The sequence below is a fragment of the Mercenaria mercenaria genome, chromosome 7, assembly GCF_021730395.1.
Source record: "Mercenaria mercenaria strain notata chromosome 7, MADL_Memer_1, whole genome shotgun sequence".
Classification (NCBI taxonomy): domain Eukaryota; kingdom Metazoa; phylum Mollusca; class Bivalvia; order Venerida; family Veneridae; genus Mercenaria; species Mercenaria mercenaria.
Window position 1 is genome coordinate 43,457,316 of NC_069367.1, and position 20,774 is coordinate 43,478,089.

Sequence of the window (20,774 nt, forward strand, 5' to 3'; positions counted from 1 at the left end):
CCTGGTCCAGGTATCGGAAATTTCTGAGTCAGCAGCTTCCCACCCAACTAAGAGTACTGGTTCATCCTGGGAAAGACGATTTCATGTGTATGGGTGCTATACACTGAGCATGTTAAAGTACCAGACTTTCTATTAAAAAAAAAGAGCTAGGCTTAGTTAACTGGGCGGGGGGAGGAGAAGGGGTGGGTAGTAGGGTCTTCTCTTTCTTTGTCCTTCTAGTCAGCCTCTGGTCAGATGGCTCCTTGTCTGTACTAGTAGAGGATAATATTTGGTGTTCTGAGTGGCTGCCTTTGCACTACGTAATGCGCCTTTGACCGTGTTTATCATGAAAAGGGCGCTTTATAAATCTGGTCTAATACAATCATATTTTTAGCTCACCTGAGCAATGCTCAGGTGAGTTTTTCTGATCGCTCGATGTCTGGCGTCTGTCGTCCGTTGTCTGTCGTCTGTCGTCCGTCGTCTGTCAACATTTAGCTTGTGTATGCGATAGACGCTGTATTTTTCAATGTATCTTCATGAATATTGGTCAGAATGATAACCTTGATGAAATCTAGGCCGAGTTGGAAAATGGGTCATCTCGGGTCAAAAACTAGGTCACTAGGTCAAATCAAATCTGGTGTTACTTGGGCAATCTGACTGAAACTTGACGGGCCGCAAGAACTCATGGTAGACGTGAATTGGAAATACTTTGAGGTATTGTTTCAAACTCAGTAAATGGGCATCTCAAGGCTCTGTCAACGTTAGTTAAGTGAGTTGGGTGGCTCAAAATTTCTTCAAGGAATAATTCCACCCATTGAGGCACAAACTCAAGAGCCAGATTTGACAGTCAGCAACTTAGATTTATGGCTCTGCTAAGGAGGCCCACAATGATTATTGGGTGTAATTGAAATAATGTTGAAAAGTGTCGAATTGTTAGCCCCATTATGCAATTTGAAAAGAAATTTAATGTTTCAAAAATGTTGACAGAGTAGGGAAAATTTTCTGGTATTTTGAAGAATAATGGCAAGCATCAATTTTGAATGAGACAGTCTGCTTTGGACAGCAGCAGTAAATGCTTCACAAATTGCTTTCTATTGCTATAAAACAGAATCACTTTGACTAAAATCCTGGAAGCAATTACTCAAAAAGCCATGTAGTCTGCCTTAATGTCACTATAGAGCAATTATCTGATACTTTTGTGATGAGCTGTCATGCAATTTTGCAGGCATATCTGTGTGATCAAAGTTATATCAGACACAACACAGGCATTATCTTTGCAAATTGTGTAGGTGTAATACCTTTTTTATGTCATTAATTTGTCTTGCTTTGGTAAATAGTAAAAGCAGGGTTGTTAATAAGAACAGGCCACCGGCCGAAATGGATGGTTCAAATGGCATTTGGGCCGGTTCAAATTCGCAAAAAAAAAAATTTTTTTGATCGGGCCTAAAATGAAAATTAATTGTTTTGGTAAACAGGTGAGCTCATATAAATGTGAAAATAAGGGGTATAAGGCTATATTGTATATAAAATTGCAGTGGAAAAGGTGTTCTTGAGTGCTCCTAAAATGCCCCAGAATGCAGGAAATGAAGCACTGAATTTCAAGATTTTCCCCTCCTAGCTGGCTGGTTACTTTTCTATTTCAGGCAGTTCAATACAGATTTAGTGACAACCCTATAAAAGTCGCCAAAGTCCCCTTTATACTTCCAAATATGGCAAAATATTACCTTTATGAAACTACAGAAATTCTGCAAATATAATATTTCTATATTTCATAATTATGTGAGGTGAAATTTTTACCTATGAACATTAGGTCAGAGGTCAGCAATGAAAAAAGCCCTAGCTAAATGAAAAAAGCAACAATGTTGAATAAAGCATAATTATTGTAACTAGACAGAAATTGTAATAAGAAACCCAGGGGTATAATACATGTATAATGACAATAATGTACCAACGAAAAAATAACATTAGCCTAATTGGCAAGTACAGGGTTAAATATATGTGTTACTATTACTGGGCTTGCAAACATAAATATTGTAGTGAAAATAGAGATCACTTTTGAGGAGTTTATAATCTTTAATCTGTATGACATAGCTAAAGGGATAGTGAGATAATCGTTGACATTTTGACCTATTTAGGACATCCTTAGTGGATCAAAGGAAGGTTTTGACTGTTTTGTATTTATGATGTAGTGATTTAACAGTAACTGTTTGTTTATGATTGAACATGTATGAGGGAAATCTCTTTGTAGAAAGTGAAGTGCATACTACCTTAATCAAATAGATCTCGACCTGAAATAGATTTGAAATAAATAGACTTTTAAATTCATGCAAACTAAATTTTAATTCTAATTTACTCGAAAAAAGGATAATGTAACATAATTGCACATTTTGCACACATTGTTGTATTTGCATTATATGGAAAAATCTTAATTTAGTGATCTGTATGTTATAAATAGATATATGATAGAAGTATTATATAGATCTAACTGATACCAACAGTGTGTGTGTACAGCATTGTGTGTACAGTATATATAAAATTATACTGTGTCTTCAAGTAGGATACTATTATTTTGCTTAAATTTTAGAAATTGATAGTGCGGATAGGACGAAGGTTATATATACACAATAGAATACTATTTTAACAGGTATGTAAATATTTTCATTTTTGACCTAAATTTTTTTTATTCAGTTTAACCACTATATTATTTGATTGTAGACTGTTATCGGAGGCAAAAATATAACTACTTTGGTTTCCCTTATTGAGGTTTTTAGTTCTCAGTCGGCTTATTAATGTTATTTACTTAAAAATATTAGAACTTGTGGTATATTTTCTTGATTTTCTTCCAATTAGCTGCATGTAGATGGCTGCTGCTGATACATGGTCTAACTGAAAGAAATCTGGAACAAAATCACAGGTGAGCTGAATAATATTCACAAAATGGGCATAAAAGGTTGTTTCACATGTATCTCACAAAGTATTAGACTTAGAGACATAAAACGTTTGGGGATTGTTATATATAGCATGTGAAGTTGCACACCTGGTGTTCTGTTTTGGACTGTAAACAACCAGACCCGAATTATGGTCCTTGACTTGGTGAAAAATATGCATATAAATTGCTTAAAAGTTGATTTTGCATATACCTTAAGAAGGATTTCACCTAGAGTCGTGAAACCATGTAAGAATATTATCCAGCTTGTGAATTTGTGCACCTGAGAGTTGTTTTTTTTTTATTTCACTTTGCAAGACCAGAGTTATGACCCTTGGCCTAGTCAAAAAATAAAAGTTTGTGTCCCATGTATATTAAAATGCAGTGTCTTCACCTAGAGTTGTAAAACATTAGATATGATATATACATTTATATATAGCATTGTGAAGTTTTTCATCCAATGTTTTCTTTTAGATTTCATTTAGCTAGGCCAGAGTTATGGTCCTTGATTCACTTAGTGAAAAATACACATAAAGTGCTTAGAAATTTGTGTTGCATATGTCATAAAAAAGATTTCAAATACTAGTGTCATGAAACCATGTTACAGCAACAGTAGTTGGGTGTGTGGGAGGGGACACCAGACATCTAATTGTTTCGAAACTATTTTAAAAACAACAAATTAAAAAAAATACACACTAGAGCTGGGAATCGAATCTGGGTTACTGTGGTATAATTAAAATTTTCTTGCGGTGTTGACCGTTATATACCATGGAGGAATACGTACTTAACGGTCATTAAATATAAAGATTTATAATGAATACTTTCAATTATGAATGCAAAATTGCAATGCATGTTTTGATAAAAAAAAATTGTGTAGCTTGTCTGTTAAATTTCGTAAAATTCCGGCTCATTTGGTAATGATTATACACCTTGAATAAGTAAAATCAACTAATCCTAACATAAAATCTGTCAGTAACTAAGTTTCATTTAAGCCTAAGATTTCTCTTTTTTTTTTTTTTTTTGTTGTCTATGATCTGGAGGTCAGTGCCCTAACAATTAAAACTCATTTAACCTCTTGATTTTTATGTTTTTCTAACAACTGCTGAGAAGTAAATCCAATTTCTCAAAAATTACAGAACATAATGTTCCTTATCCATAGTATTAGTGTTATATAGACTAAAGAGGACTTAAAGATTAATATTCTGTACTAAGGATGTAAAAGTTTGTGAGTGGGTTGAGTATCATAAAATTTCTAAGAAAGTACTCATTTGTTCAACTTGTTAGAAGGAAGTGCAATTTTCCTGTTATTGTATTACAGTATATCCTGGTGCATTCGTTCAAAGTTTGGTGGTAATGTTTTTAAAACTTTTGTTAATTACATAACAGGTGTGTCAAAACCCCTTGTATTAACAGAAGCATGTTGCTACAAACTTAATTTATCAGCCTCATTGTAATTTGAATTTCAGAATAATTATTATAACAAAAAAGACCTTATATTAATTTTGAATATGATACTCGTATGTATTGCATACGTATTTAATATGTTCTGTTGAAGTATTTTATGACGAAACCAGGATATTTGAATTATTTTGAATGACATAATTATGTGGAAGTTATTCTGAATTTTGATGTAATACTACCCAGATTTCTTTCATGATACCCGGATCTGGGTGGAGTTATGTAATATGTAAACAAAACAATTGAATAGGATCATATTTCAGGACAACAAAGTTTATTGTCAGTACGGATCCTAGATCTATATTTACACTGGGTATACATTAGTCATGGTTGACAATTATTTTTGGATTTTGTTCCATATTTGTTCTTTTCTATTGGAAAAATTTCAACACTTGTTCCTGCCAGTTGTAAAAATAGAGCCATGTTGTGTTAAATAACACTATAATACTAAATTACCAGTTGAAGGCATTATGGGGTAATGCAGCGAATAATTACTTTATAGTCACAGAATTTTAACAGTTAAAATATCTACGTTACACGTAGTACTACTTACCTTCACACTGGCCATAGCTTTATCAGATCAAGTGGTTCCAACGTTGTTTGAGCGGTGAATTTTACGCCGATCAGATGGAGAAATATGGCTGATACTACAAGTTTCCGGTATTGTAAGTGTGATTTAAAGGAATTTCTACCTGTTTAATAACTAATAAAATGAAAACGATGGGTGCACCTGGAGCGCAAATGTGTCTTTGTTTTAGCACATGTGTCCGTTTAGCTGAGATATGTGCCGTTTATTCAAACACTTCTGTACAGTTCGGCGGGGGTAGGAGATTTTGACAGTTTTTGACAATATCGCATAAAGTATAGTATTAATCGGGAACAAGTAACTGAAAAAAACACTTTTTATGTAAAGGGCTACCTCTTAAAACAGAGTATATGTATTTTCATAGAATTATTTAGGGTTATTTCTGAAAAATTGGCCGAAAACCTAATGCAACGCCGTTTCGAGTGGGTCGCCATGCAACGCGATCAAGTGGATACCGTTCTGTGTCTTACTTGCGAAGTATTATCCGTCTCAAAAACAGTCATTCAAGCCTAACAATGAATAAAATTAGTGAGTTATACAGCATTATAATATCCCGCCATTACTAATATATTGTACTTTTACATTTTTATGTTAGCTTAACATTTAACATATTTTTGTGGACATTGTCAAAACACATCAACACAAAAACATAATGCAAGGACGAACATCAAACAATATCATTAAGTAAACAATAGTAATAGTTCGTAAAAACAAGTACCATTTCACGGATATTTTTCTCCTCCACGAATGGTACTGAACTGCATACCAAAAGCGGGTTGACTCTTTAAATCAGTATAGTTACAGTTGGTAACTTTTTAGTCCCTTAAAACCAATACATTGCGATTTCCACTGATTTACTGTGCATTTAAGCCAGTCATACAAAATAAAAAAAATGTTGATCCATGATAAAAGTATTATTCAGTTGTTTGTATATATTTTCATTCATATTGTTGGTGTAGCGTTCATTTATTTTCAGAGAGATAAATCACAGAGAACCTTAAAACTGGCCAGGGAAAAGACAAGATTTTATTTGGCCTCCATAAAACAGAAACAACGTAATAAACCTCTATGGTCGCCGTTCAAAAATGAAAATACAAATGAAATACAGACACCAATGCAGGGCCGGATCCAGACATTTTTGACTGGGGGGGGGGGGGGCACCAGTCTTTGTTCACCAGTCTTGAACAAAGACATCAACGCCGAGGCGCAATATTTTAGAGGGGGCGCCTTTGCCCATGTTAGGTAGGGGGTCAGGGGCGGGTACGGTTAACTCCCCTGGAAATTTTTTAATAAAGGCATAAAATGGTGGCCTCTGGTGCATTTTAGGTCTAAATTTGGAGATATTGGAGGGGACAATATTCCCCTCTTGATCGTGGGGTGGGGGGGGGTCAAGGGGTTCTCCCCCTGGAAAATTTTGAAATACAGGTATGAAATGGTGGCCTCTGGTCTTCAGTCAAAGTGAATAAAGCAAAAGACACATTATTTTGCAATATTTCTAACTGTTATCAAATCGAATTAGTACCTATTGGCTTTTCTTCTTTGGTTACAGAAAGTTAAATAGTACAACTGTGGTACATCTCTATTAGTATTGCTAATCCGGTTTATTTTCTTTCATTGGTGTCTGTATTTCATTTGTATTTTCATTTTTGAACGGCGACCATAGATGTTTATTACGTCGTTTCTGTTTTATGGAGGACAAAATTAATAAAATCTTGTCTTTTCCCAGGCCAATTTTAACGTTCTCTGTGATTAATTTCTCTGAAAATAAACGAAAACTACCACAGCAATATGAATGAAATATGTACAAACAACTGATCAATACTTATATCAAGGACCAAAGTTTATTTATTTTGAATGAACAGCTTAAATGCACAACAAATTAGTAACGAAATCTCAATGTATTGGTTTAAAGGGAGTAAAAAGTAACCAACTTTAACTATACTGATTTAAAGAGTCAACCCGATTTTGGTATGCTGTTCAGTACCATTCGCGGAGAAGATAGATATCCGTGAACTGGTTCTTGTTTTTACGAACTATTACTATTATTTACTTAACGATATTGTTCGATGTACAATATATTAGAAATGGCGGGATATTAAAATGCTATAAATCTCACTAAATGTATTCATTGTTAGGCTTGAATGACTGTTTTTAAGACGGATAATACTTCGCAAGTTAAGACATAGAACGGTATCCACTTGATTGCGTTGCATAACGACCCACTCGAAACGGCGTTGCATTAGGTTTTCAGCCGATTTTTCAGAAATAACGCTGAATAATTCTATGAAAATACACACGTTTTGTTTAAAGAGATAGCCCTTTACATAAAAAGTGTTTTAACAGTTACTTATTCCCGATTAACACTGTATTTCATACGATATTGTCAAAAACTGTCAAAAATCTCCTTTCCCCGCCGAACTGTACAGAAGTGTTTGAATAAACGGCACACATCTCAGCTAAATGGACATATGTGCTAAAACATAGACATATTTGCGCTCCCGGTGCACCCATCGTTTTCATTTGATTAGTTATAAAACAGGTAGAAATTCCTTAAAATCATACTTACAATACCGGAAATTTGTAGTATCGGCCATATTTCTCCATCTGATCGGCGTAAAATTCACCGCTCAAACAACGTTGGAACCACTTGATCTGATAAAGCTATGGCCAGTGTGACCTTACTCACACTCAAGTTTTCCAGCTTTGAGAAAATTAATAACTTGTTGTACATGCTGCAGAGCTTAATTAAAGTATTGTACAAATAAAACTTTCAATAAACTATTGTACAGTACGAATTAAACTATTTTTACAGCAGCATTATTTAAACTATTGTACATATTGAGCTTGAAGTAAACTAATGCTCAGAGCTCTGATTAAATCATAATAAAGAGCTCTTCTTTAACTGTTGTACAGTGTCTCACTCAGCGTTTTACAGATTGAGCATTGAATTAGCTATTCAGGGGTTTTTATCGGCCGTTTTTATAGCCATTATTCGGCTATATTCCCAATGCCAAAAAGTATGTTTTTTTTCCCAAAATGAGTGCAAAAATTCCCAATCTACACCCTTAAAAAAATTTCATCAAAATTGCACAAACATTGACCAAATTATGGACAATTTTGTAATGGAAGTATGTTAAAGAGGTTGTACAATGTGAAACAAGTGTATGAGAAAGTGCTTAAACACATCCTTACTATATCCTATGGAATTAAATATTTCCCAATTTGGAACATTTACATGTCAAAATTCCCAATTTTTGGGGTATAGGCTATGTTCCCAAATTAGCTAGAAAAAACCCTGCTGTTGTACACTGAGCTCAGAATAAGATGTAATTTATTTATAAGTATCATTCTACCTCAAGTACTCTTGAATTCTTTATGCTTTGGTTTTGTGAGATTTTGTATACTAATTTATTTCTGTCTGTGTTTCACAGTCTTTCCACATTGACTTTTAACTTTGAAAGTTTTGTCTAAATGTCAGAGTTGCAGTTCTAGCAAAGTCTCTTTATCTAGGTCACAACATCAAACTTGGTATAGTACAGACAATAACTGGTTAGTTGTCGTGTAATTGTCACATGGCACTTAGAACTTGTGATTATGAAGAAACAATCATATAATATTGAAGAGGCACACTTAATTAACAATACTATAGTGACCTTAGACAAGGAAATAATACCATTTTATATAGATATTATTCATAATTACATTTGAAAGATGTTGACAATTTGGAAGTTTGATTTTAGTGTCTAAAGGTGATTACAAGAAGAAATTTAACGTTTAGAGGGATATATAGTCCATTGCAAAAGCTTGTTCAGTAAAGGTTTATAAAATTACATGATCACCATTAAGTTAATGTGCTTAACATATTTTTTCTACACTTGGATAAAATTGTGTATGTGGGATAATAAGTTAATTCAAGTTCCACATGTTAGAAGGAATTAATAAATTCTAGTAAAATTTCATACACAAAGTGTGATGTACATGATAAATATTTTTCTGGAATGAATATACCTGGTAGGAGTATCCACACCCTCCCCCTTGTCCCACCATAAAACATTTTGTATTTGATTTAAATTAAGGATAAGGTATGGCACTGCAGAGTAATGAGTCCTTGCACTTAAAATTAGACAAAATATCTTCTTTCTGTTGTCAAGGTGATATTCAGGGGTATTTATCACATTTTGTGTTAGCTTTTAGCTGCTTAAGTTTGGTTTTGGTTTGGTTTCATCACCCATCAAGACCTGTCAGATTTAATATATTCCATCATGTGCCCATTTTCACTATCCAGCATTGACAGAATGATTGCCTTGATCAAATCTAGGTTAGTTTGAATATCCAGGGTCAGCTGGGGTCGAAAACTAGGTCACTGTAAGGTTGTATCAAAGAAAATACTTGTTTAAACTAAAGAGACCACAGTTTTGGTCCAGTCCTAATGAAAATTGGCCAGAATATTTGTTTCTGTGAAATTGCTAGTCAAACATGTTTACATTGTAATGGTGTGTTTCTCAGGTGAGCAGCCTAGGGCCATCTTATCCCTTTTGTTATAATTGTGTCTTAAATGCTTGTTTAGGAAAATTTGTACTGTGCTGTCTCACTCCAGGAATCCATTGTCAGTCAGCTGGTGAAACTTACCGCTAATGATCGAAGCGCTCTGAATGTTATTTTACATTAAAAAGAACTAAAAATTACTTGTACATTGACAATAATGATGGAAAAATATTACAAAAGTGTGAATAATTGCTCCTGACCATCAACATTTTATTGTATTACAAATATTTATTGAATACCAAAAAGCTTGTCAGATCTATCATAGAAGTGTTTTTCAGTAATATTTTATGTTATAGAATTTTCATAAAGTATTCTCAGTGCACTATTTTTTTATGAAGGAACAAGATGTTACTTTCATACATGTACTTAGTGATCAATTTTTATAATTCTTAGTCTGTAGCATTCTTATAAAGTGCTTTGTTGAATTTCTTTAAATGATGGCTCTTGGTTGAACCATTAAGGGGCCACTAGAACTATAAAGATATAAATATCTCTGAATGATTTCAACCTTTTGGCTGATTTTCATAGAGTAATTAATAGCATTCTTTAAGCTTTTTTGATAAAGGAAATAGCAGGTTTTAAACGCTCTATGAAACTGTGATTTCAGCCACTTGGCATGATCTTTATTAAACTTGGTCAGTATCATTAATGTAGAGGTCCTCTCTCAGATTTATTGAGATCAGGGTATTCTACTAATTATATATTTTTTGTACTAAACACATATTTCAAGGGGAAGTATACCAGTTTATATGGGTATCTTAGGGCCAATGCTGAGACATCTAATTCAAAGGTGAAGGTCACACCAGGTCAAAGGTATATAAACAGGGTTTTGTACCTGTTCAGTCTGCAACTCTACTCAATGTGTCTTAATATTATTTGGCACAAATGCAGATGCCCAATTCAAATGTCAAGGTCACACTAGGGGGTCAGAGTTCAGTAGTTCTTTTCCTAACCTGTCTGTATGTCAAACATTCATGAAGGGATTTTGATATAACTAATATAGACACAGCTTCAATAATGAGGTGATGTGTGTGGATCAACTTTAAGTTACCTAACTTAAAGGTCAAGGTCATATATTTAAATCAGAGTTTAACATGGTATTAACAGGGTTTGTTTTGTGTCCAGTCCATATCTTTGCCATCAGTCAAGGGATTATAATATTACATGGCGCAAAATTGCACAAAATAAGACGATTTGTCAAGCAACACCCACACCGCTGTCTGAAAGATCAAGGTCACAATGGAGGTAAAAAATGATGAGGATATGTTTTGTGTCCTCTCCATAACTTCTGTCTTAATATTACATGACACAAATCCTGCCCATATAATGAGAAAATGTATGATGTGTAAGACCCAATTCTCTTACTTCAGGGTCAAGGTCATACTTAGAAGTCAAAGGCTTTGAGCCATTTTTCTTGTTGAATCTGTAAAAAAATTTTCATCCATATATGGAAAAATGGCTTAAAAATGTTGTACATTTGTATGTGTCATAGGGATCCAGTTAAAAAATAAACATTTGTATTTCCTTCAGAATTACTACTCTTCAATACGATGAAGTATATTCATTACACATTTTAGCTCACCTGTTCTTTGTTGAGCTATTAGTGTAGATGGATGGTTTGGCATCCATAGAACAGTGTGTTCTGTATACCAGTACCCATTTTAATTAAACATCTTCTTCTCTGAAAGTACTATCCAGAATTACACCAAACATAGTCAGTAGCATATCTATTGATATGTTTCAGCTTGGCTCCTTTTAGGTGCCACTAGAGCCGAAAATAGGAATAACTTTTTTTGTAACTTCTTCTCATGAACCATTTGTTGGGGATCTTCATCAAACTTTGTTTAGGCCCTTTCCTAATTTATTCAAATTGGGGCTCTCTGCCCCTTTTAGGGGCCCCTGGAGGTAAAAATAGAAATACCTTTAAATATTTAAACAACTTCACATGAACTGCTTGAGGGATCTTCATCAAACTTATGTAGTGTCAGTGTAATGTCTTCTCCCAAATATTTGGCTGGCTTCTTTTAGGAGTCACTAGAGCTAAAAAATAGAAGTACCTTCAAATGACTTCTTCTCACTGAGGGCTGGATGGATCTTCATCAGAAATGGTCGGAAGCATCATTATAAGGTACTCTTACAATTTGTTTGTTCAAAGGGGGTTGCTTGCTTTAAGGTGTCACTGAAGCTAGAAATAGTACAACCTATAAACAGCTTTTTATGAATCACTTGATGGATCTTCATCAGACTTTGTCTATAGCATACCTGTAATGGCCTCACCCAAAGTTTTTTTTTTTCAAATTGAAGCACTTGTTCCCATTTAGGGTTCGATGGAGCTAAAAATAGAAATATTCTGTAAACAATATCTTCCTATGAACCACTTGATGGATTTTCATCAAACTTGGTCAGTAGCATTATTATAACTGGTCTTCTCCCAAATGTTTTAAATAGGGGTACTTAACCACATAAAGGCCTGCTAGAAATGAGATAGAAACATTCAAACAACTTATTCTCATGTACGAATAGACAGATCATCACCAAACTTGCTGTATAGTATCCTTGTGTGCTTCAATCTCCCTAAGATTTATTGAAATGGTTTCACCTGGCCCTTTTAAGGGGCTGCCATTGCTAAAATTGGAGAAAAAAAACTTAACATGAAATCTCATGAACCACTTGATAGATCTTCTGTTCTTGTTTTGTAGCTTACTTCTAAAGTTTGTTCAAATCTGCCGGCCTAGCTTAGTAGGGAGAAGGCAGATCTACAGATCGCAGGGCTGCATCCCAGTTATTGCCACATACTGAAGTTCAAAATATATTCCAGTCTTACCTGATGTGCAGTTTACTATGCATATTTTAGTTTCAAGATTTAAAGCAAGCTAGCACAGTAGCTAAATTTGTAAGTTTATTTGTATTTGCAGAGTCCATTTCAAAGATATTGAGAATCTCAGAAATTTCATTTTCTAAGAAATCTTGAAATATAATGTGCTTGGAAGTGTACATAAAAAGAAATATCCCTAGTAACAAGAGGCTTTTACTGAGTCAGCAGTTCTGTGCATTACTTGCATATTCATTAAATATCAAAGATACTGTTCAACCGTACTGTATTTCCCATTATTTCTGAATATTGTGCATCTAAGTCCGCACTTTCAGTTTTACTTTAAAATTATGTATGAATTTATATATAAATATGCCCAGTTATTTTATTTCACATGTTCCTGAATCCTGTTCTTGTCAACACAACTGACAACTGTTCACATATAGAAATGTCTGTCATCCATCGTCATTTGTCATAAGTATTATCAACAGTTTGACTGTTAACACTCTAGATGTCACAATTTTAGCCCAGTTTTAATGAAACTTGGTCAGAATATTACTCTCAATAAAATCTCGAATGAATTTGTGACAGGGTCAACTGGGGTAAAGAACTAGGTCACTTGGTCAATTAGTAGGAAAACCTTGTTAAGAGGCCACATTTTCTACCTCCCCTTTATGAAATTTTGTCAGAATGTTTGACTCTATGAATTTTAGTATAGTTTTGAAACTGGTTTACCTGAGATCAAAACTAGGTAAATTGGTCAAATCGTAGAAAAACTTTGTCAACGCTCGATGTCCGGCGTCTGTCGTCTGTCTGTCAACATTTAGCTTGTGTATGCGATACACAATGAAATTTTCTCAGAATAATTACCTTGATAAAATCTAGGCTAAGTTCGAAAATCGGTTATCTGGGGTCAAAAACTAGGTCAATAGGTCAAATCAAAGAAAAACCTTGTGTATACGATAGAGGTTGTATTTTTCAACTGATCTTCATGACATTTTGTCAGAATGATTGCCTTGATAAAATCTAGGCCAAGTTTGAAAATGGGTTATCTGGGGTCAAAAACTAGGTCACTAGTTTAAATCAAAGAAAAACCTTGTGTATACGATAGAAGCTGTATTTTTCAATTGATCTTTATGAATTTTGGTCAGAATGATTGCCTTGATGAATTCTAGGTCAAGTTTGTATATGGGTTATCTTGGGTCAAAAACTAGTTCACTAGGTCAAATCAAAGAAAAACCTTGTGTATGCAATAGGGGCTTCATTTTACACCGGAACTTCATGAAATTTGATCATAATGTTTGTCTGGATAAAATCTAGAAGGAATTTGAATATGGGTCATCTAGAGTCAAAAACTAGGTCACACAGTCAAATTAAAGAAAAACCCTGTGTACGCAATAGGGGCTGCATTTTACACTGGATATTCATAAAATTTAGTCAGAATGATTGCCTTAAAATCTAAGTCAAGTTGAAATATGGATCATCTGGGGTCAAAAACTAGGTCACTAGGTCAAATCAAAGAAAAACCTTGTGTATGCAATAGAGACTGTATTTTTCAATTGATCTTCATGAAATTTGGACAGAATGATTGCCTTGATGAAATTAAGGTCAACTTTGAATATGGGTCATCTGGGGTCAAAAACTAGGTCGCTAGGACAAATCAAAGAAAAACGTTTTGTATGCGACAGAGGCTGTATTTTTCAATTGAGGTTGATGAAATTTGGCCAGAATGATTGCTTTGATCAAATCTAGTTCAAGTTCGAATATAGGTCATCTTGGCTCAAAAACTAGGTCACTAGGTCAGATTGAAGAAACTACTTGTTTACCCTTAAGAGACCACAATTTTTGGTCCAATTGGTCAGAATATTTGTTTCCATTAAATCACTAGCTCAAACATGTTTACACTGTTATGGTGTTTCTCATGTGAGCGACCTAGGGCCATCTTGGCCCTCATGTTTTGTTTGATCTTCTTGAAATTTAGTTTGTCTCTATATGAAATCTAGTTTTAAAGTTTTAAAACTAGATAACTGAGGCGAAAACCTAGGTCACTAGGTCAAATAATAGAAAAATCTTGTCAACACTCCAGAGGCCACATTTTCTTCTTTATCATCATATTAAATCTTTGTCAAAATGTCCCTATAAAATCTAGTATTTGATGTCTGAATACTTCATAAATCTAACAAATATAAATGTATCATTTTGCTTCATTTTTTTTTCCAAAGACAATTCTAACCATGGTAATACCTGTCGAAATATTTTTTCCACTGTGATATGTAACTTTTTAATGGTCCAAGAAAGAATACCGTCATCCTACGAATATAAGACGCACATTTTTTAACGAGATTCTGGCCTCGAAGGACCAGTGCATACTATATAATTATGGGGATAGAAAAAGACCAAACATTTCCCCCGACTCAATGCGTACTTTTATATTGAAGAGAATTCAAGGGGAGTAAATACCAATGACTCGGGCATAGTTAAAAGCCGGTATCGGGACCCGGCATCTTAAATTACTTTTGTATAAATTGTAAAATTTATAATAAAGCTCACGTAAAATTTTAAGATAAATAAATGCTGTTTTTCATTAAAATATATTTTACAACGCATTTCTGTAACTGATCATAAGTTTTTAACAAAACCTGTGTAAAACTTTCCCGGCGTGATTTCACACATTTTGCATTAAAATACTTGAAACTCCATATCAGGTAGCCCGGAAATTGATTATCTAGTCTTCAAACATAATTTTGATAGTTGTCTATAATCCTCTTGTTCATCTAGAAATTCACGCCCGAGGCATTACTTATCTTACACCTACTGTCACAATTTGCAAACAATTAACCGTTTAATCATACCCGGAGGCAGTTGTAAACATGTGCATGCAAGATTTTGACTGATCCAATAACATGATCATAGTCACTGGTCCATAATGTTCAAAACAATCTGCAAACCAGTCATAAAATTACGTCATTTTACCGCCACGTGCTAAAGTGTACTTTCGTTTTTGCTAGCGTCAATATTCATGGAGTGATCAGAGGATGCGGCAGTTTAGTAATACACAGAGTTTATGCTTTTCAATTTAAGTACTTGCACATCACGCAAAAACATCGACAATGATTTAGGAAAAACTGGCGGGTTCGTGTCAGAAACTATAGCGAATTTCAGACAAACATAAATTTGGATAAGTGACAAGTGGGTGTAAGCATTTTTCCAGAATTCTGTTGATATTTTTTCACTGCTTCATATACACGAGTGCAACCTATAATAGGCCGATTACGGTTGATAAAGTTTTTTTCCCCTTGTTAAGAACCATGCCATTTACAAATGATGACATGGACGTACCATTTGAATTACGTAGATGCATATTTATATATAGAGTAATTTCATAATCTCCCAAATGATAGAGACAGGAAGTATTTGTTTCTCTTGGACATGATGGGACAATTGAAGGATTGCCATTAAATACCGCAGCCACGATAGGGTCAAACAATAATTATAATTGTTTGCCACAAAGATGGCATGATGTTCAGCTACATTTAAATCAGTCTTTTCTGGAAAAAAAAAAGCAATACAGAGATTAGTGTTGACTTGTGAAGCTGTTTCAGATTCTAGTCCCAAAATGGCAAGGGGAAATCTTCAAGCGTTAAATACTCATAGAGACGGAAATTGTTCAATTTTCATGCTGCGTCATTGAGACTTTGTAGTAAGTAAAGAATGTCTTATTTTATGATCACAAATTATATTAAATTTCATCTTATTATTAAATTATCTCCGAATTCTTCATGGGCTTGTACTTCTTAATGACCTCACGATGTCTATGAAATAATTCATTTTTGCTTATTCTGGGGAAAGGTAAAAGGAAATAGCTGAACTTGAAGCTGTGGTTGCTAGAAAAGGCAAAATGCCAGCTCGATTTGAAATGGGAATACCACTTATCTGTAGAATTGTATTTCAGACAGATATATTTTAAGCGATCGACCCGACTGTCAGTTCAATAAAAGACCACTGTGACAGTGGTAATTTTAATCTGCACCTGCAGGTTGAACAGCTTTTGTTGAAAATTCACCAAAAAGTCAAACTATGAGTCTGAGTTTGACACGGATTCAGAATTCTGAGGGGACTAAGCTTGGACTTAAATATTTTTAAATACCAACTGGTGGCATTAGACACAAACTTTAAAATATCAGATATTTCTTAAGCTTTTAAAGCTGCTGCTGATAAAGATTTATATGCCTATACTACCAATGCTGCAAGTGAAAAATCTTTCAGTACCGACTTCACAGAAACAAAACCTATTTGAAGTGGGCATTCGAATGACAAAAGATCGCTCTGGTGGTTTTAAATGTATACAAGGCATATATAGACAATTTAAATTTAGTTGATGTTGCTCAAGCACTAATTTGTTGATGCTTTTTCAAATAGGAAATCTGTATTTGACAAATTGAATGCACGTAATTTATTTACTGAATAACTTTAAAAATTATGTTATTGTTGTTGTTGTTTTAGAAAATACTGGAAAGCCCAATACCAAGTCCTTCGTTATGCCCCCGATGTGACATTATGTTGCTTACCTTTTTGTTTTCAAAGTGTGACAAATCATTTTCATGCATTCATATTAAAAGAAAGTTCTTGGAGAAATTTTATACCTCTGTGTATTAATTTTTGGATCCCTTTTGTATGACCATTTATAATGCAAATCTAAACAGGGAATATAACTGAATGTATAGAGGGAAACATGAAATGAATATTTTATCTTCCTTTGGCAAGTGATAAATGTCACATTGTCTGAAGTTACATGCTCTGAGTTTCTATTTTTTATCATTCATTTATATATACTGTACATGTGTTATATCGAAAAATCTTCATATTGATAAAACAGTCTGTTGATTTGAAGATTTGCATTGAATTGAGCTGACTTTGTGTCATATGCCACTCAGCTTGGAAAAAGGATTATACCAGTGTTTCTATGGCATTCTATGATGAGCAGGTACCGTAGTCAGAGGGGTCAAATATTTACTCATCCTTGCTTTATAAGTTTTTTTTGACTAATACATTTGAGTCTGCAAAGATAGTGGTTTTCAGTGCAACTTTGTTGTGGTTTCTGTTTGAAAACGCAAGTTTTATATACATGTATCAGGTATTTTACAATATTGTTAATTACTTTAACAGCCCATTATTGGGTAGCCTGCTAGAGTCATTATGAAAGACACTTTCCTGTCTAGGTTGAAACATTATATCTGTAACAACTGCATGCAACAAAAATTGACATCTTCAACACTGGTTACACCATATTAGGTAATGTGTTTGAAAGTTTCCCTAGTACATAAGGAAATGCTTTTATTCAGTCATGCTGGCCTGTTGGTTGCTGATCTTGTAATTTTTTATGGGAGAGATTTTATGAAACAAATTGTAATCAAAAGTAACGATTACCTTAAAAAACATGTATTTTTATTGGCGATTAAGTATAATACTTCAAGGTTTTTCTACTCAGTTTGGCTTAAACCAAGATACAGCTGAGTTATGGCAGCTTTTAAAATTCAGGTTTTAATTAAAATAGAGACAATATCATTATTATTATAATAGTGCACTGTCTGCATTAAATTGTGTCAGAGATTAAAGTTGGATCTGTTCTTGGCATCATTATCTATAGTGTTACCACATCAGATAACAACTCTGATCAAAATAAGTCTTGAATTTGCAACTTATAATCATTTCAATATTTTATTGCATGTAATCCTGTAATGTTTAATTATGTCTCTCCCAGGAGACATATTGTTTTTGCCCCGTCCGTCCGTCCGTCCATCCGTACGTACGTCACATTTCATTTCCGAGCAATAACTGGAGCACCATTTGACCTAGAACCTTTAAACTTCATAGAGTTGTAGGGCTGCTGGAGTAGACAACCCCTATTGTTTTTTGGGTCACTCCGTCAAAGGTCAAGGTCACAGGGGCCTGAACATTGAAAACCGTTTCCGATCAATAACTAGAGAACCACCTGACCCAGAATGTTGAAACTTCATAGGATGATTGGTCATGAAGAGTAGATGACCCCTATTGATTTTGGGGTCACTCTGTCAAAGGTCAAGGTCACAGTGGCCTGTTCATGTAAAATCATTTTTATACGCCCGTTTGAAAAATGGGACGTATTATGGGAACGCCCCTGGCGGGCGGATGGGCGGTTGGGCGGGCGGGCGGCGTCCACAGACCTTGTCCGGAGCATATCTTCTACATGCATGGAGGGATTTTGATGAAACTTGGCACAGTTGTTCACCATCATGAGACAGAGTGTCATGCGCAAGAACCAGGTCCCTAGGTCTAAGGTCAAGGTCACACTTAGAGGTCAAAGGTCAAATTCAAGAATGACTTTGTCCGGAGCATATCTTCTTCATGTATGGAGGGATTTTGATGAAAGTTGGCACAATTGTTCATCATCATGAGACGGAGTGTCGTGCGCAAGAACCAGGTCCCTAGGTCTAAGGTCAAGGTCACACTTAGAGGTCAAAGGATACAAGAATGAAAAATTCAAGAATGACTTTGTCCGGAGCATATCTTCTTCATGCATGGAATGATTTTGATGTAGCTTGGCACAGTTGTTCACCATAATGAGAGGGAGTGTCGTGCGCAAGAACCAGGTTCCTAGGTCTAAGGTCAAGGTCACACTTAGAGGTCAAAGGATACAAGAATGAAAACTTTGTCCGGAGCATATCTTCTTCATGCATGAAAGGACTTTGATGTAGCTTGGCAAAATTGTTCACCATCATGAGACGGAGTGTCATGCGCAAGAACCAGGTCCCTAGGGGTAAGGTCAAGGTCACACTTAAAGGTCAAAGGATACAAGAATGAAAACTTTGTCTGGAGCATTTCTTCTTCATGCATTGAGGGATTTTGATACAACTTGGCACAAATGTTCACAGCATGAGACGGAGTGTCATGCGCAAGAACCAGGTCCCTGGGTCTAAGGTCAAGGTCACACTTAAAGGTCAAAGGTCAGATACAAGAATGACTTTGTCTGGAGCATTTCTTCTTCATGCATGTAGGGATTTTGATGTAACTTGGCACAATTGTACACCATCATGAGACAGAGTGTCATGCACTGGTCCCTTCTTTTGAATTACTTCCCTTTGCTGTTACTATAAATAGCTTATATTGTAACTTTTTCATTACAAGTCGTAGGGAAAAATGGAGACCACTTTTCTGTAGTACAACATGCATGTTACATCCAATTCTGAGGTGTATTTTGAGCTATCTCTACCTGGTAAGGATTTTTGTGTGGACTTGTAATTTTTTTTTTTGATTTTTTTTTTTTTTTTTTTTTTTTTTTTTTTTTTTCTCTTTAAAGATTAACTTCCCTTAGTTGTTACTATAAATAACTTACGTTGTAACTTTTTTATAATTGACCGTAGGGAAAAACCAAGACCACTTTTCTGTGGTACAACATTGATATTACTTTCAAATTTTGGGTGTATTTTAAGGTATCTCTACCTGGTAAGGATTTTTTTTGTGGACTTAGAAAAATAAAAGAATTACAATAATTTCTAAAAAAAACAACATTGTAAACAACTAGAAAATTAAAATTCCATTTGCAAATACAGGTGCTAGTGTAAACAAATTTGCTGTGACGGGCATATATTGTGACATTCTGCACCCTTGTTTGGAAATAACTTGAGAACCACTTGACCTACAATGTTGAAACTTAATAGGATGATTGGACATGCAGAGTAGATGACCCCTATTTATTTTGAGGTCACTTGATCAAAGGTCAAGGTCACAGGAGCCTGAACAGTGACTTGAGAACCACTAGACCACGAGTGTTGAAATTTAGCGGGATGACTGGACATGCCAAGTAGATGATCCCTATTGCAGCCAACCATCAGTGTCTCTTTGACTTTCGCTCCTGACCCCTATTGCCTTCTTGCCTATAGGACTTTGCATTGGGGGAGACATGCGCTTTTTTACAAAAGCATTTTCTAGTTATCTTTTGGCACCATCCATTTTGCACCACAAATGTAATTACATTTAGTCAGTATATCTCAAACTGAGCTTCTGTGAATAGATAAGATATGTTTTTATTTATACAAATAGAAGATGATGACAATTTGGAGTCTGACAAAGTGCATGATTTATGAATATTTGTCTGTTCAGTTTACTTGCAAAATCGAAATAATTTAGTCCTGTCACAGTACATTGACAGTTCTATAAAAGGAAATGGTTGAATTCCCTCAATTTTACGTACAGGTGTTTTTTTTTACTCTTTTACTAAATCTTGGCTTTAAATGTTGCCTGGATCATGTACAAAATACAAATAAAGATATTGATGTTTGTCAGTTACATTTTTCATCAGAATGTGATACTATGTCAGTAGAGTAAGACTGCTGACTTTAACCTTTAGCATGCTAGATAAATTGTCGTCTGCTGGAAATGCCGTCTGCTAAAATTGTAAAGTTCATTCAATTTGCTCCAAAATTGGAAGA

The 20,774-nt window shown here is 34.6% G+C and overlaps 1 protein-coding gene across 4 annotated transcripts in view; it reads left to right on the forward strand.

Annotated features, from left to right (window-relative positions):
* Positions 1-20,774, forward strand: part of LOC123554276 (sodium/hydrogen exchanger 1-like) — a 91,864-nt gene that overhangs the window by 13,078 nt on the left and 58,012 nt on the right. Inside the window, exon 1 of one of the 4 annotated variants that reach the window (XM_053548284.1) lies at positions 2,102-2,623. The exons of the other annotated variants lie outside the window; for them this stretch is intronic. The gene's annotated coding sequence lies outside the window, so the exon portion shown is untranslated. Of the gene's footprint in view, positions 1-2,101; positions 2,624-20,774 lie in introns of those variants that run through there. 4 annotated transcript variants of the gene reach the window in all.